We start from the raw sequence: 17,139 nt of genomic DNA, 5'->3' as shown, positions 1-17,139 counted from the left end.
TCTTTTATTTTTACTAAAAACCAACTCAGTGCTGTGTTTAAAGGGAAAGGTGTTAATAAATTAATTAAAGTTAATAAATTATTATGTGCTTTTTTTTTCCTTTAGAGAAAAATGGACCTTATCATTTCTCTGAACTGTCCAGGAAAGGGCTGGACATTACAGTACACATGGTTTTTGTAAAATTTAGGACAGGGAGTGTGTTGGGGTCACCTTGCCACCAGACTGGGGCTGTGGGCAGACTGCTGGGGTCAGAGCTGCTGAAGCAGGGCTGTCTAACACACACACAGAGTGTGACCTTCATGCTTGTAGGCTGCTTGTGAGCATCCAACATTTGGAGCTACAGCAGCAAAGCATTGTGAGGTACCCAGGGTTACAGAGCAAGTGGTGACACAATCCTTTACTGGTCTGTACTGCACCCCGAGCCCCATAACAAAGTCATCTGAGATTAATAATTCCAGAAAATCTCAGTTTGGTAGTATTCAGTAATTACTGTCTCTTCATCCTCTTCAGTTATTCATTCTGGCTTCTACTCATAGAATCATAGAATCATAGAATATCAGGGTTGGAAGGGACCCCAGAAGGTCATCTAGTCCAACCCCCTGCTCAAAGCAGGACCAATTCCCAGTTAAATCATCCCAGCCAGGGCTTTGTCAAGCCTGACCTTAAAAACCTCTAAGGAAGGAGATTCTACCACCTCCCTAGGTAACGCATTCCAGTGTTTCACCACCCTCTTAGTGAAAAAGTTTTTCCTAATATCCAATCTAAACCTCCCCCACTGCAACTTGAGACCATTACTCCTCGTTCTGTCATCTGCTACCATTGAGAACAGTCTAGAGCCATCCTCTTTGGAACCCCCTTTCAGGTAGTTGAAAGCAGCTATCAAACCCCCCCCTCATTCTTCTCTTCTGCAGGCTAAACAATCCCAGCTCCTTCAGCCTCTCCTCATAACTCATGTGTTCCAGTCCCCTAATCATTTTTGTTGCCCTTCGCTGGACTCTCTCCAATTTATCCACATCCTTCTTGAAGTGTGGGGCCCAAAACTGGACACAGTACTCCAGATGAGGCCTCACCAATGTCGAATAGAGGGGAACGATCACGTCCCTCGATCTGCTCGCTATGCCCCTACTTATACATCCCAAAATGCCATTGATCTTCTTGGCAACAAGGGCACACTGCTGACTCATATCCAGCTTCTCGTCCACTGTCACCCCTAGGTCCTTTTCCACAGAACTGTTGCCTAGCCATTCGGTCCCTAGTCTGTAGCTGTGCATTGGGTTCTTCCGTCCTAAGTGCAGGACCCTGCACTTATCCTTATTGAACCTCATCAGATTTCTTTTGGCACAATCCTCCAATTTGTCTAGGTCTTTCTGTATCCTATCCCTCCCCTCCAGCGTATCTACCACTCCTCCCAGTTTAGTATCATCCGCAAATTTGCTGAGTGCGCAATCCACACCATCCTCCAGATCATTTATGAAGATATTGAACAAAACCGGCCCCAGGACCGACCCTTGGGGTACTCCACTTGATACCGGCTGCCAACTAGATATGGAGCCATTGATCACTACCCGTTGAGCCCGACAATCTAGCCAGCTTTCTACCCACCTTATAGTGCATTCATCCAGCCCATACTTCCTTAACTTGCTGACAAGAATACTGTGGGAGACCGTGTCAAAAGCTTTGCTAAAGTCAAGAAACAATACATCCACTGCTTTCCCTTCATCCACAGAACCAGTAATCTCATCATAAAAGGCGATTAGATTAGTCAGGCATGACCTTCCCTTGGTGAATCCATGCTGGCTGTTCCTGATCACTTTCCTCTCATGCAAGTGCTTCAGGATTGATTCTTTGAGGACCTGCTCCATGATTTTTCCAGGGACTGAAGTGAGGCTGACTGGCCTGTAGTTCCCAGGATCCTCCTTCTTCCCTTTTTAAAGATTGGCACTCAGGCATGCCAGGCATGAGGAGGGATTTCTTGATTCTTCATCAATTGGAAACCCAAGAACTCTTATGAAAATTTATTTTCTTCCTCTTTAAAAGACAGCTATACAGCAAGTTGTCCTGCAAAGAATAATACTAATGCATCCTCTTCAGACAGCTTGGTCTTTGTGTCCACAAACTGAATAGTGCAGAACTGGATCCCTCAGTGACAAAGTTCTTGCAGGCACAACTGGTAACTTCAATGAAGAAAGCACAAACACAAGCATTAAATCTGCTGAGTTGCCTGTATGTAATTTCACCTTCTCAGAGTGTCTCTACCTTTGGTTTTGTGATCAATACAGTATGTGAGCCATCATCAAGGAGTGATTCTTTGTGTTTTGGGGATCAAGTGAAGTCAAATGGTCAATGGTAGAGTGGGGGCAATTGCAGTAACCCCAGTAAAATTTCCCAGAAGGCTCTGCAGGATCCTGTGGATCTGTGATGTTAATAAGTAAATGTAAGGATTCTCTTCTGCCCCACTACCATCAATCCACTTCAGTCTTGTGGAATTTGAGAGATTAGTCTGATGAGGGGCAAGCATAACAACTGAATCAGTAGATAGTATATGCAATATTTAAAATAGGGCTGACTCATAACTGTACAAGAAGTGGTTTTGCACAACTATTTATGTCCTGCGTAACCCCTATTAGTGGCCTCAAGACTTAGGTAACTAGTGATTGAGCATTTTCCAGTGCTCTCTCTGACAAAACATTCAGGAAACTCGGAGTAAAGCCTTGTGTTTGATATTCACACAGATCTTCAACCTCAAGACCTGTCAGTCATCATTTTAAGACCAAGTGAAACACTTGGGAACGTACTGCATGTGATATGGGTGTCCTGTGACACCAAAGGAAGTTTTCTGAGGCAGCCTTCTTAGTGCGTTTCTGATGCTAATATTCATGCATTTCCCATCTGCACACAGTTCAGTCAAGCTATGTAGAGCCAAATTCATCCCCGCTGTAGCTTCATGCTTGGCTTCTTGTTGGAACTAGTTTAGGGCTTGATTGTGCCTTTAAGGCAGAGCTCAGAACTAGGAGTGGTGGGCAGCCAGGCCTCTCTGCTGGAAGCTCTGTAAAGCATTGTTCCTCAAGGTGGCCTGCTGCCTTTTGGAGCTGCCCGGTAAATGACATATTTCCCCGCCATGGTTGGTAATTTTATCTACATTCTTTGTCAGGATATCAAGTAGCTGCTGAATTATTGGTTCCCTTGCCACAGTAACCTGAGAAAGAAAGTAGCCCCTAAGAAGGGGCTGACTGGGGGAACATGCTGACTGGGGGAACAGGACTTTAAGAAGTTACTTATGTCCTTTTCTCTCCCCACCCTCCCCAATTTCTAGAGTACAGCAAACTCGTCTTTTTCTATAAAGGGCTTTAACAGATTTTCTCAACTATGGCCAAGGAGCACTTGCCACAGTTAAGGAAGGAAGGGTGTAAAGGTGCCCATTGCAGTTCTTGATCCTGGGCTGCTCCATGCTCAGCCAGTCCCCTGGTACACCTTAGAACAGCCTGAGATCTCTAAGAGTCAGAAGTCTGATCTGATAAGTATTCAGAAGACTGGGTGCATAGCCTTCTAAGATGGGAAACCTCAGCAACTCCCATTCCTCACCATGACCTGGTACATCCCCTGGATCTATCTTGTGATTGCACTCTTGATTTCCAACAGTCATCTAAGAGAGCTGGGCACAAAATCTTTTTCCCTCCAAAAAAATGCAGATTTGGGTTGACTGAGGAATTTCATGAATTTGGGTTGAATTTGTTTTGGTTGGGGGGGAAAACAGACTTTTTGTTTGGAAAAATTAAAACTTAATATTATGATGCATTGCTTGTATTATCATAGTACCTAAAAGACCCAGCCGCGGACCAGGACCCCATTGTGTTAGGTGCTATATAAACACAGAGCTAAAAGGCATTCCTTGCCTCAAAGAGCTGACAATCTAAGACAAGAGATGACAGATGCAAACAGATAAGGGAGTGGAAGGAAACAATGAGACAATACTGGTCAGCATGATAGGCAGTGGTCTCAACACAGCAGCAGCCTAACCGCTGTCAAGTTTTTTGTGGGTATCAATGCAAAGGAGAGTGTTAAGAAGGAATTTGAAAGAGGATAATGAGTTAAGTTTGTGGATGTTTATAGGGAGTTTCTCCTGAACTTGAGGGGCAGCAGAAGCAAGAAGGTGCTTGAACATAGGAACATAAGAATGGCCACACTGGGTCAGACCAAAGGTCCATCTAGTCCAGTATCCTGTTTTCTGACAGTGGCCAGTGCCAGGTGCTTCAGAGAGAATGAACAGAACAGGTAATCATCAAGTGATCAATCCCCGTCATGCTTGTTTGAACATTCAACAAGTGGGCAAAGGAAGATGGCATCGTGGGCCTATCAGAGGCCAGAGTTGACCACTCAACATGTTCTAAATGAAACATTTTGATTTTTTTAATTCAAAATGCCTTTTCATTTAACATTTTACAGCAAGTTAAAAAACCCCGCAGAACAAAATGAAATGTTTTCTTCAAACCCAAAATGAAACTAAATGTATATTTTGAACTGAAAGTTATTCGCACAGCATTAGTCCCCAACTTCTTTCCTCCTTGAAAACCAACAACACAGCTAAACTAGACCTCCACGAAGCCTACCAGCTCCCCTAGACCCACTCCTCCTCATGCCAATGTCCTCTTACTGAGATGATCTGATTTACAGGGTCATTCCCCCCATGCATACTCCCTCAGTACAGTAGGAATCTTCCAGGTTTGGGGGAAGCTCCAGCCTCTTCCCCTTTCTGGAACATAACCGCAACTTTCTCTTTTCCAGGGAAGATTATTGAGACATTTGTGACAAGGTGCCATCTGAAGTCCTTAGATATCCTTGACCCCAGCCAGCTCTCCTGGCATAGCATAGCAAATAACTGCATGAGTCTCATTGCATGATAGCCTCTTCCTAGCAAAGGAAAATAGTGTGGTGTCCATGCTGATTCTTTTGTATCTGCCAGCAACCTTATATAGCATCAACTATGAGATTTTATTAATTCATCTATAGGCCCTGGGAGGGATCATATCATTCATCAGCAGCTTTGTTCTTTTCTTGCTGCATGCAGAGATTGCATGGGGGAAGTTTTGAGCAACTGCTCATCTCTGCTATATGATCTCTGAAGCATGGTTCCATGAAGCTCTGTTTTGCTACCTTCTCCTGCTCCATACATATGTGGGGAAATTGTGAAGGGATTTGGACTGCAATTCTATTAGTGTAAGGATGGCACTCAGCTCTAGATTTCAATTTCATCAAGCCAAGATAATGAGATGTCTTTGCTTTTTCAATGTCTAGCTGAAAGTGGGGGTTTGGATGAGAGCCAGCTGGCTAATGCTTAGTCTGGACAGTAAGGAGGTGATTGTAGTTGAGTGAGGAAGGATCTTGAGGTGATGGTTTCTGCACCCCCCAGTATTCAAGCGTTTGTCCACTTCCTACCAAAGCGGTTCTCAGTTTGGGGGGGCCTTTCCTTCTTCTGGAATCATAGGTGGCACTGATGGCCAAGAGTGTCTCTTTCTGTCTGTATTTAGCTATGCATTTATGACCTTTTCTTTCAGATCCTATGACCCATGCCTTTGTGACTGCTGGGAAACAACTGTTCATATAACATTCAAATGCTCACTTCCTGAGTTGTGTTAGCTGGAGGGTACACAATACACCAGCCCTTTGGTAGCTGTACCAACTGGCTATTTGGTTCTGGATGCAGTTTAGGTGTTTTAGTGTATAAATCCCTATATGGCTTAGGCCCTAAGTATCTGAGAGACTGCCTCTCTTCCTATGATCTTCCCTACTCAGGGCTAGGGTTAAAGCTACTAACTAGCCCTTTATATTTTTAGAATTGTAGGATTGTGATCTACCTCATGTCTTTCTTTATATTTAGGGCTCATTGTACTACCACATTGTTTATCAGCATCCAGCAAGGCATTCATAGCTTCGTTCTTCCAATATGGATTTGCAGTCAAAACAGAAATGCTGGCAACCTAGGAAAAGGAGGTAGGTGTTTGGTGAAGCAGTGTCAGTGATGCCCATCAGAACTTACCTAGGACATGGGGGCACCTGACACTGCTGTGGCCATATGAGTATGGTTGGAAATAGCATCCTGTGACTTTTTCTGTTGTTGTTGTTGTTTTTAATAAACAATCATACCATTGCATGTCTCTATGTATGATGCCCAGGGCAGTGGCATGTGAATTTGTGGTCTTTGAATTACTTGCAGCTATAGTCTTTGCGTCTCAGCCTGAAAATGCTAACAACAATGTCAGAAAGCAAACTGGTTCTGATGACGGTGTTTATTTTGTTTATACAATGGATGAGTGTCTCTTTCTTATCCACTATCAACATTTAAGCCATGTCCATATGTTTATGTATTAGCCTATTTGTATCCTGTACATCTCCCCAACATCTTTTGCAAATTCCCATTCAGTGGAAGTATGTGCATTTATTTTGGGGACATAACAGGTTAATATATTCCTGGGCATGCTTTATTTTGTTCCTATTTAAAATTTAACGTTATCCTGTGGTGTTAAGACTGTTATCAGATTTCTAGGCTTAATGAGCCAGAGAAACTAGAACACAACAAATTTTCTTCCACGGATTTAGAACAAAGTTGTAATTTTTTTAAAGAGACCACTTGCTGTTCCTTGGGTTTCAATTTTTTTTCTTCAATAAAAATGTGGATTATGTTGATTCCAAGAACTAAACATGGAATAATACATTTTAGGTGCATGTTAATTGATGCATTGGTTGCTGTGGTGAATATCTCTACTGGGTAAACAACACTGACATGTAAAGGCTGGCTTTGTGTCCTGGTGGCAGAATAATGCACCATCACCATATTGGGGTACAGTTTTGGGTCCCAAGCTCAGTTTTGCTGAGCTTGCATTGCTTTTGAATGACATAATCCCCTCCACTGGCTGATCGACAGAGCAACATCATTAGGCACCCAGGACCAGAGGGAGCATTGTACAGCTTTTCTTGGCTATTCCACAGAAAAGGTCATTGCTGTGCCTCTTAGACTGGGGGAATAAAGGAGGAAAACTTCTGTAAACATTGAAAAATGCTCACCAAAAATATCCAATGTGAAATACTTAGTTTATTTATTTATATGTTCACATTTTTTAAATAAATCTAGAGGCACCTATCCAGTAATAGCCAGACTTCAGGTAAGGAGGGCTGTAGGAAGCTATAGGAACTCTGCCCCTTTTCCTGTCTCTATTATTATAGTAACTGCTTACATTTTGTACCCTAACTATCTGAAGTTCTGTACAAACTTCTGGGAAGACACAGTCTCTGCCTTGAACTGAGGGTGAAATCCTCACTCTGTTGAAGTCAGTAGCAACCCTGCCCCACTCATTGACTTCTGCGTGGCCATCATTCCACCCTTACAGTCAGAAGAAAGCTAGGAGTGGAGAAGGAACAACATCAAAGCACTTTTCAAAAATCTATCATGTTGTGCCGGCCCTCAATTCTGCAAATATGCAAATGAGTTAGGCATGCAACTCAATGCAAAAATGGGATCAGTGTAAAGTTAAAAACACAAAATCAGAAATGTAAAGTATCAACAGCAGTGTTATGTCAGCCCGGTGACACAGGTGTATTATTTTCTATTTTCTGGTAAAAGGTGCAGTATAATACAATATATTACTGTTTCCAAAGTAAAATGCATATAATGAAATGCTGATTTCTTCATTTTATTGTTGCATGACATTTTCTCATTTAACTGTGCAGCCTTACCATTTCATTCCCATTGTCTGTAGTTAATTTATGTATGTGATCAAGCAAATGATTGCTTTATTGCCAAAGGATCCCTTAACTAATATTTACCTTTCTGCCACTCTTATTATTGATTTACTTAAGAAATACCTACAATGCTCTCTTTATTGTCTAGATTTACTTTTACTTCAAAACAACTCACTATTATAAATAGACAAGACGACAAGCAAACCCCTTTGAAACATGGGTACCTGAAAGATTTCCATTATTAAACAGATTCTGAAGAGAAGAGGTGCTAACAATGATTCAATGTAACTGTGTTCCACGGCTTTCAGAAAGTGAAATGAGACAATAGGAACTTAGTTGAGCAATGCAGTCAGCCATTCCTGCTAGGTTTGCTGACCTGAAATTATTCTGCTGATTTCTAGAAATAACAGTCATTTGCCTTGGCTCAGATTGTACTTATTTTCCTTATAAAAAAGGTCCTATTGCTCCCTGGAAAAATCATGGAGCAGGTCCTCAAAGAATCAATCCTGAAGCACTTGCATGAGAGGAAAGTGATCAGGAACAGCCAGCATGGAAGGTCAAGCCAAGGGAAGGTCAAGCCAAGGGAAGGTCATGCCTGACTAATCTAATCGCCTTTTATGATGAGATTACTGGTTCTGTGGATGAAGGGAAAGCAGTGGATGTATTGTTTCTTGACTTTAGCAAAGCTTTTGACACGGTCTCCCACAGTATTCTTGTCAGCAAGTTAAGGAAGTATGGGCTGGATGAATGCACTATAAGGTGGGTAGAAAGCTGGCTAGATTGTCGGGCTCAACGGGTAGTGATCAATGGCTCCATATCTAGTTGGCAGCCGGTATCAAGTGGAGTACCCCAAGGGTCGATCCTGGGGCCGGTTTTGTTCAATATCTTCATAAATGATCTGGAGGATGGTGTGGATTGCACTCTCAGCAAATTTGCAGATGATACTAAACTGGGAGGAGTGGTAGATACGCTGGAGGGGAGGGATAGGATACAGAAGGACCTAGACAAATTGGAGGATTGGGCCAAAAGAAATCTGATGAGGTTCAATAAGGATAAGTGCAGGGTCCTGCACTTAGGACGGAAGAACCCAATGCACAGCTACAGACTAGGGACCGAATGGCTAGGCAGCAGTTCTGCGGAAAAGGACCTAGGGGTGACAGTGGACGAGAAGCTGGATATGAGTCAGCAGTGTGCCCTTGTTGCCAAGAAGATCAATGGCATTTTGGGATGTATAAGTAGGGGCATAGCGAGCAGATCGAGGGACGTGATCGTTCCCCTCTATTCGACATTGGTGAGGCCTCATCTGGAGTACTGTGTCCAGTTTTGGGCCCCACACTTCAAGAAGGATGTGGATAAATTGGAGAGAGTCCAGCGAAGGGCAACAAAAATGATTAGGGGACTGGAACACATGAGTTATGAGGAGAGGCTGAGGGAGCTGGGATTGTTTAGCCTGCAGAAGAGAAGAATGAGGGGGGATTTGATAGCTGCTTTCAACTACCTGAAAGGGGGTTCCAAAGAGGATGGCTCTAGACTGTTCTCAATGGTAGCAGATGACAGAACGAGGAGTAATGGTCTCAAGTTGCAGTGGGGGAGGTTTAGATTGGATATTAGGAAAAACTTTTTCACTAAGAGGGTGGTGAAACACTGGAATGCGTTACCTAGAGAGGTGGTAGAATCTCCTTCCTTAGAGGTTTTTAAGGTCAGGCTTGACAAAGCCCTGGCTGGGATGATTTAACTGGGAATTGGTCCTGCTTTGAGCAGGGGGTTGGACTAGATGACCTTCTGGGGTCCCTTCCAACCCTGATATTCTATGATTCTATGATTCTATTCAGAAGGGAGTCTAAGTCCAGGGTCCCCAAGTAGGTGAAATGTACAACTTCTTCCGATACCCTCAATGACTGCTATCCCGCTTAGAGGCTCTATCTCACTCCCACACACATTAGAACATTACTGTAAGTGGCCCTACAATGCCTATTATTTGTTTACAGGATGCTTTCAATCATTTTTCTTCTTTTTATAAAGTGATTGTGGATATTTTCGAATGCAAACAGGAAATGAAAAACTGAAACAGTGTTTGCTTCTGAAAACATTTTTCAGGTAAAAATAAAGCGTGGTTTTCAAAAACCAAACCCTCACATTTTTTACCAAGAACCAAAAAAATGATATTTTTTAATGAAAAAATGACAATGTTTATGATAAATTGTTACATTATGATTTCTGGTTGTCAACAGGCAAACCCGGAAAATTGTGACCAAAACGAAAATTGGCCATTACAATTTTAAAATTTTATTGAAAAATATGTTTTGACAAAAAATGTTGACCAGCTCAAGGAAGTAGATCTAGAGGAGTCTATGTTAATGTAAGGAGTCTGATTTAAACCACTTTGCACATCACCTCTGAATTGGAACTAACCTATGTGATTTTTCGTTCATTCCATGAAATAACTCCATGAAAAGAATGGAATTATACTGGTGGGAGAAGAATTAGGCACAATAGCTTCAGTGGATTACTCTTTTAAAAAAGGCAAGCAGAAATTGTCCCCTTTTTGAGATATCCGTACATCCTCATTTTGTTGAACAATAAATGGGAGGGTTTCCAAAAAGCCGGTTGCATGTGGCTAGTGTGTGGCTTTAAAACCTTTCACTGGATTTTTCTTCAGCTCTCTGGAAAATGGTTTGCTCAACGGTTGTGATTAGTTTCTGTAAATGAATGAATTTTTAGTCATTGGAGTTCCATATTATTTATGTTTATGCAGACATAGGGTATTTATTAAAGCCTCTCTGTTCACAGTAAATTATAGGTGGCGGAAATATGATGCAATATGTGAAAATACAATTTAAACAAAGCTATTTTTACCCCTACTGGGTCTGATTTGCTTGAATTCACTATTAGATCAAATCATCACAAAACATAGGGATGTGCATTCTAGTTCACAGGAGCAACAGCATTCTGGTAACGCTTGGTATTCATGTTTGCTTCTTACCAAGCATTTATAATGTCTTAGAAAGCCATTTATGAGTGCAAAATACACAGGAACTAGTGTCCTCATTGTATTTCCAATATATGTGCACTGAAATACCATGAGAAGATTAGATTCTGTGTTGTTTTAGCCCCCAAATTGGTTCCCTTGGGTGTTTAAAAAGCTTTTGGAAATATTTTAACACAAATACACATATTAGACCCCAATCAATTTGTCCTCTACAGACCAGAATAGAGGACTGTGTTTTGTATTCATTATTGATAAAAATAGAATTAGTTGCATTGGTGAAATATATACAGAAGTATGAGGTGCATGGTGTGCAACTGATACATACGGAAGTTGAAACATCTGTTTCTCTTTGTAAAGAGAATATGAATAAGTCTGTAAAACTGTCATAGTGCTCAACTCATCCTTAATACTAACCAGAAAAGTGTCTTCTCCTGTTAACTAAATGGATAGCATTTCAATAATTAATGGCAACATAGCCCATTACAGGCATAACATACTGTTATGACAGTGACAGACAATCATTAAATCAAAGATAATTGATGGCTCTCAGATCTGCAAAAAAGATGTTTGAAACTAGTTGGACCATACCACTAAACCGTGTGTGTGTGTGTTTGTGTGTCTGTGAATAAATTTCTCTAATTTCTAATAAATTGCACTAATTTCTTTATCATTATCACATAATTCAAGGTCTGATGCTGCAAACCCTTACTTACATGAGAAGGTATTTTCTCACAAAGGTAATCCCATTGGCTTCTCCTGGTGCACCTTGGGGCAAAGACATTGACCCAGATTCTAGAGTCCAGATGAGCAGTGTTTGGTGTAAGACTGGGGAGGCATGGACAAAGGTGGCTTTCACCTTTGCAGTCCCCCAATCCTCAACAGCCAGGCTGGTCTCCCTGTGCAAATTAAAGCCATATTAAAGCCAGCTAAACTAAGCCAACTGTCAGCAGTCCCCAGGGGCTATTCTGCTGCTGGGGATTGTCAGGGGACAAGGACAACCTGGCTCTGCACCCTTTTTCTCAGGCATGCTTCTTACATGATGGTGGTGGGAGGGCAGGGCTCCTGAAAAGAAGATGGTGTCGGAGCTGTTGTAGCCACAGCTCTCCTACACCACTGAGGATTCTTTCACCGGTGGGACACTGCCTGTCCTGATGCCAGGACCCCCGTGGTCATGGTTGCCCAGGTAGGACCAAAGCCAATGACCTAAGTTTCTTGGCAGGTCTGTAGATCAGAGAATCAGACCAGCAGGGTTAAGTAGCTGGCACAGCAATACAGCCAGAGCTGTTTAAATTACAGGGCCTAGTTGCCACTAAAAGAAAACAGGATGAATAAGAGTATGGCTGCTGGTGGTGGAAAACCCAAGGAGATAGTGGGTTGCATTGCCTGTACCCTGGAAAAAGGAGAACTTTGATATGGACAAGATTAAACCCAGGAAAAGGAAGAATTCTGTGGTTTTTCCATTAGTTTGTGTGCTTTGGAATCACATTCATTGCTGGGGTGGGAGAACACCAGCTGGTGACAGGTGATTTTACTGTGGGTGTGGATTGTGTGATCTTAATATGGCAGTTGTGATTAGCAGCCATTAGCGTATTAATTGGTTACTTCAGCAAATACATGGCCACACTTGGGCCTGATTCATCACTTCTCTGCATAGCCATTTGCCCCTGTGCAAAGCGGGTATAAAATGTTACTGGATAAACAGAGTGGTATTCCTCACCCTTTTTGCAGTCATTTTGCATTGGTGTCAGAACAATGGTGACTTAGGCCCAGAGAGTTAAAGTCTCATCTTACGTTCATAACAGTCCTTGTTAATTTTCACTTGTGAAGGAAATGGATGAGACATAGTCTGACAACAGACCTCAGTTCCCATCCAAGAAATATGAAGGCTTTCTGAAGGAGAGAAATATTAAATACAGACATTCTTCCATTTATGATCCTCAGGCCACTGGGGAAATAAACCATTGTAATTGAGTTTGAAAGACAGTTTGCAAACTGCTGACCTAGAAGGAAATCATGTGTTATCAGGTTTCTTCAAGAACTACCAAGCAATCTGACATGCAACAGAATGGCTCACGTATCTCCTGCTGCAGGGAGGAGGCTGCAGAACAAGTTACATGCTGATATTCCCAGAAAACCTGATAAAAAGACACAGTGGACTAGAAATGACATAGTTTGTCAAAGGAGATTGAAGGAAACTGTTCACAGGTACCCATAATGAGCCAGATCCTGGCAGTTGGCCCATCAGTGCTCAGCACAGCTTGTGGTATGAAACCATTCTGCTGGCACTATACCACCCGGGGACTCTCCTTACATAAGGGAAATCCTCCAGAGGAGAATGCTTAAGCTACCTTGGCTGCTGGAATGGTGCAGCCTGGCCCTGTAATTCCAGGTATTCATAATTTCAGCATGACTCTTTTTCAAGGGTTTGTAAACCCAGAGTTTGTGTGTGCATATGTATCAAGTAATTACATTCTTCTGAATGTGGGATAAAATTTATTTCTGAATATGGTATTTTAGATGTGGACAATATGAAATACTCTACAGTATCAGTAAAAGCAGATCCTAGCCATTGGTTCCCTTGATGATCTGAAGTCGGATATTTTCTTACCTATTTTACAGCAACATGAAGTTGTGCCAGATTCCACAGAATACAGAAACACCCATATGGGTCTGAGGTTTTATTGTGACAAACATCTGTAAATGCACATGAACTCTCTGACTGCTGTATCTCAGAATGCATGTGAACGCTCTGACTTCTATATTTGGAATCAGCCAGAATTCCTCCTATGAGTGCCTCGAGCGCACAGAGTGGTCGCTCTGCTGGCCTTGAAGGGGAAGTCGTATACTCTGCACAGTCAACTTGGATGGTTAGTGTGAAAGGAATAGAGGCCATCACACCTTCCTTCCCCACAACCTCTGAAACAACTGGTGTCTGTATGGGTGATAGGGGCTGCACTTCCCAGTGGGATTCTGGCTAGCCAGCCTGTGCAGGGCTGTCTGAAATAGTGGGGGAACTCCTTGTATCTCACCTCCCTACATATGCACTTCCAAGAAAGGCTGGCTGTATTTGAGTATGTTTGCATGATAATATACTACACCAAGTGAGCGCTAAGCTTTTGTGACTTACTGTTTTCTTGCCTTTAGGCATGGGAAAATGAGAGTCACACACTTAGATTTCTCTTTTCCTTTTATTGCAGATATGGGTCACCGTTTTCCTATGAGTAGTGCTCATTCTTACTATGCTTCTCCTGGCTGAAAGGTAAGACACTCTTCTCTGAACAAAATCACTAGAACTCCTCCTAAGATTCCAGTTGAAATGGACGGGATACCACTAGCTCACATTCCCCTGAGAGCTCAGTAGAGGCAGACAGCAAGGGCAATGGCAGTTCCACATAAAGTGCAGCTCCTATCATGGGATACACTAGTAAGTTTCATATTGATTTCAATGAGAGTCACATATTCATATACCAAAGCAGAATTTGGCCGTAATAGTTTAGGGGGAGATTTTCAATGGCACAAAATGACAGTTAGGCTCCTAACGTCCACTGAAAGTCATTAGGAGATGGGATCCGAACTGTCATTTGTGCCTTTGAAAATCTGTCCCTTAGCTGAGAAGTTTCAGGAACTTTGCCGCTACCTTACAAAAAGAATTTATAACTGCAGTTATGAGGTTGCTGCAAAACCTTGGTAGTTTTCCTGACCTCGTACTATAAAAATGATGTGAACTCCAGAGCCTGCATGCAGTTGCCATTAATTTATCATATATTTATCATTACTTCTGACACTGGCTCTCCCTAAAGTGGATGAATATTGAATTGGAAAAATCTGTCTGTTTGATATTTCAAATAATTGTTAATGGTCAACAGGCCTTGTTAAAAAAAATTCTTTACACTCAGCATTATTCCATAATCTGAAAGATTTGACATCAAATAGTATACTTGCCTTCCACAGCATTTGTTCTAGTCTCCAGAGTAAGATTAGAAATATTTATTTGATCATTTTGTTCTATATAAACAGATAACATTGTAATTCTGTCTTGGGTAAGGATACAGTTCCCTGGCTTCCAACTACATCAGATTGCATAATTACCCACAAACTACAGTATGCAGTGTGGTTGATTCCTAAACATGGCATGTGGATGGTACAGTTTTAGCTGAGATTAAAGTAAACCAGGTCATTTTATTTGATAATGTTGTTTCTTTGTAAGGTTATGGAATGTAACAGCGTGTCCTAATAAGAGCTGCTTCTACTGTACCAAGGGAAGGCTATTTTTAACAAACTCTTTAATTGCCTTGCTGTCGTTTTTTATACATTGCAGCAAATCTTGACTTGTCTCAAAACTTTTCATGGATTCCTTATTTCTCTCTCTCTCAAAAATCTCTACTCATTTTCTGTTAAAAAAAAATCTGTACACGCCATTCAATTATGTAGCTGATTATTTTATTTCTGAGATGAGCTTCAGCAACATTGTTGCAAAGTGAAAAACAAATAGATCTCTTTTCAGAGTAGCAGCGGTGTTAGTCTTATTCACATCCGATGAAGTGAGCTATAGCTCACGAAAGCTAATGCTCAAATAGAATGCATCCGATGAAGTGAGCTGTAGCTCACGAAAGCTTGTGCTCAAATAAATTTGTTAGTCTCTAAGGGTATGTCTACACTATGAAATTAGGTCGAATTTATAGAAGTCGGTTTTTTTGAAATTGGTTTTATATGTTCGAGTGTGTGTGTCCCCACAGAAAATGCTCTAAGTGCATTAAGTGCATTAACTCGGCGGAGTGCTTCCACAGTACCGAGGCAAGCGTCGACTTCCGGAGCGTTGCACTGTGGGTAGCTATCCCACAGTTCCCGCAGTCTCCACTGCCCATTGGAATTCTGGGTTGATATCCCAATGCCTGATGGGGCTAAAACATTGTCGCGGGTGGTTCTGGGTACATATCGTCAGGACCCCGTTCCCACCCTCCCTCCCCCCGTGAAAGCAAGGGCAGACAATCATTTCGCGCCTTTTTTGTCTGCTGCTAGCCAAAGATGTAAAGGATAGATGGAGTGGGTCAGAACAAGAAATAGACCAGATTTGTTTTGTACTCATTTTCCTCCTCCCCTGTCTAGATCACACTGCAGTCAGTCACAGAGAAGGCGCAGCGAGGTTAATCTAGCCATGTATCAATCAGAGGCCAGGCTAACCTCCTTGTTCCAATAACAACGATAACTTTGGTGCACCATTTCTTATTGGAACCCTCCGTGCAGTCCTGCCTGAAATACTCCTTGATGTACAGGCACACCCTTTGTTGATTTTAGCTCCCTGAAGCCAACCCTGTAAGCCGTGTCGTCAGTCGCCCCTCCCTCCGTCAGAGCAACGGCAGACAATCGTTCCGCGCCTTTTTTCTGTGCGGACGCCATACCAAGGCAAGCATGGAGGCCGCTGAGCTCATTTTGGCAATTAGGAGCACATCAACCACCACACGCATTATCCAGCAGTATATGCAGCACCAGAACATGGCAACGCGATACCGGGCGAGGAGGCGACGTCAGCGCGGTCCCGTGAGTGATCAGGACATGGACACAGATTTCTCTGAAAGCATGGGCCCTGCCAATGCATGCATCATGGTGCTAATGGGGCAGGTTCATGCTGTGGAACGCCGATTCTGGGCTCGGGAAACAAGCACAGACTGGTGGGACCGCATAGTGTTGCAGGTCTGGGACGATTCCCAGTGGCTGCGAAACTTTCGCATGCGTAAGGGCACTTTCATGGAACTTTGTGACTTGCTTTCCCCTGCCCTGAAGCGCATGAATACCAGGATGAGAGCAGCCCTCACAGTTGAGAAGCGAGTGGCGATAGCCCTGTGGAAGCTTGCAACGCCAGACAGCTACCGGTCAGTTGGGAATCAATTTGGAGTGGGCAAATCTACTGTGGGGGCTGCTGTGACGCAAGTAGCTCACGCAATCAAAGATCTGCTGATATCAAGGGTAGTGACCCTGGGAAATGTGCAGGTCATAGTGGATGGCTTTGCTGCAATGGGATTCCCTAACTGTGGTGGGGCTATAGACGGAACCCATATCCCTATCTTGGCACCAGAGCACCAAGCCGGCGAGTACATAAACCGCAAGGGGTACTTTTCGATAGTGCTGCAAGCTCTGGTGGATCACAAGGGACGTTTCACCAACATCAACGTGGGATGGCCGGGAAAGGTGCATGACGCTCGCATCTTCAGGAACTCTGGTCTGTTTCAAAAGCTGCAGGAAGGGACTTTCTTCCTAGACCAGAAAATAACTGTTGGGGATGTTGAAATGCCTATATGTATCCTTGGGGACCCAGCCTACCCCTTAATGCCATGGCTCATGAAGCCGTACACAGGCAGCCTGGACAGTGGTCAGGAGCTGTTCAACTACAGGCTGAGCAAGTGCAGAATGGTGGTAGA

At 42.8% G+C, this 17,139-nt stretch overlaps 1 long non-coding RNA gene across 2 annotated transcripts in view; it reads left to right on the top strand.

Moving 5' to 3' along the window:
- LOC140906533 (uncharacterized) overlaps positions 1-17,139 on the top strand; it is a 170,396-nt gene that overhangs the window by 44,833 nt on the left and 108,424 nt on the right. For both annotated transcript variants that reach the window (XR_012157144.2, XR_012157143.2), the window contains exon 2: positions 13,921-13,982. This is a non-coding gene — a long non-coding RNA (uncharacterized LOC140906533). The remainder of the gene's footprint in view (positions 1-13,920; positions 13,983-17,139) is intronic.

The sequence above is a fragment of the Lepidochelys kempii genome, chromosome 2 (genome assembly GCF_965140285.1).
Source record: "Lepidochelys kempii isolate rLepKem1 chromosome 2, rLepKem1.hap1, whole genome shotgun sequence".
In the NCBI taxonomy this organism is placed as follows: Eukaryota; Metazoa; Chordata; order Testudines; family Cheloniidae; genus Lepidochelys; species Lepidochelys kempii.
This window is presented reverse-complemented; position numbering and strand designations above follow the sequence as displayed.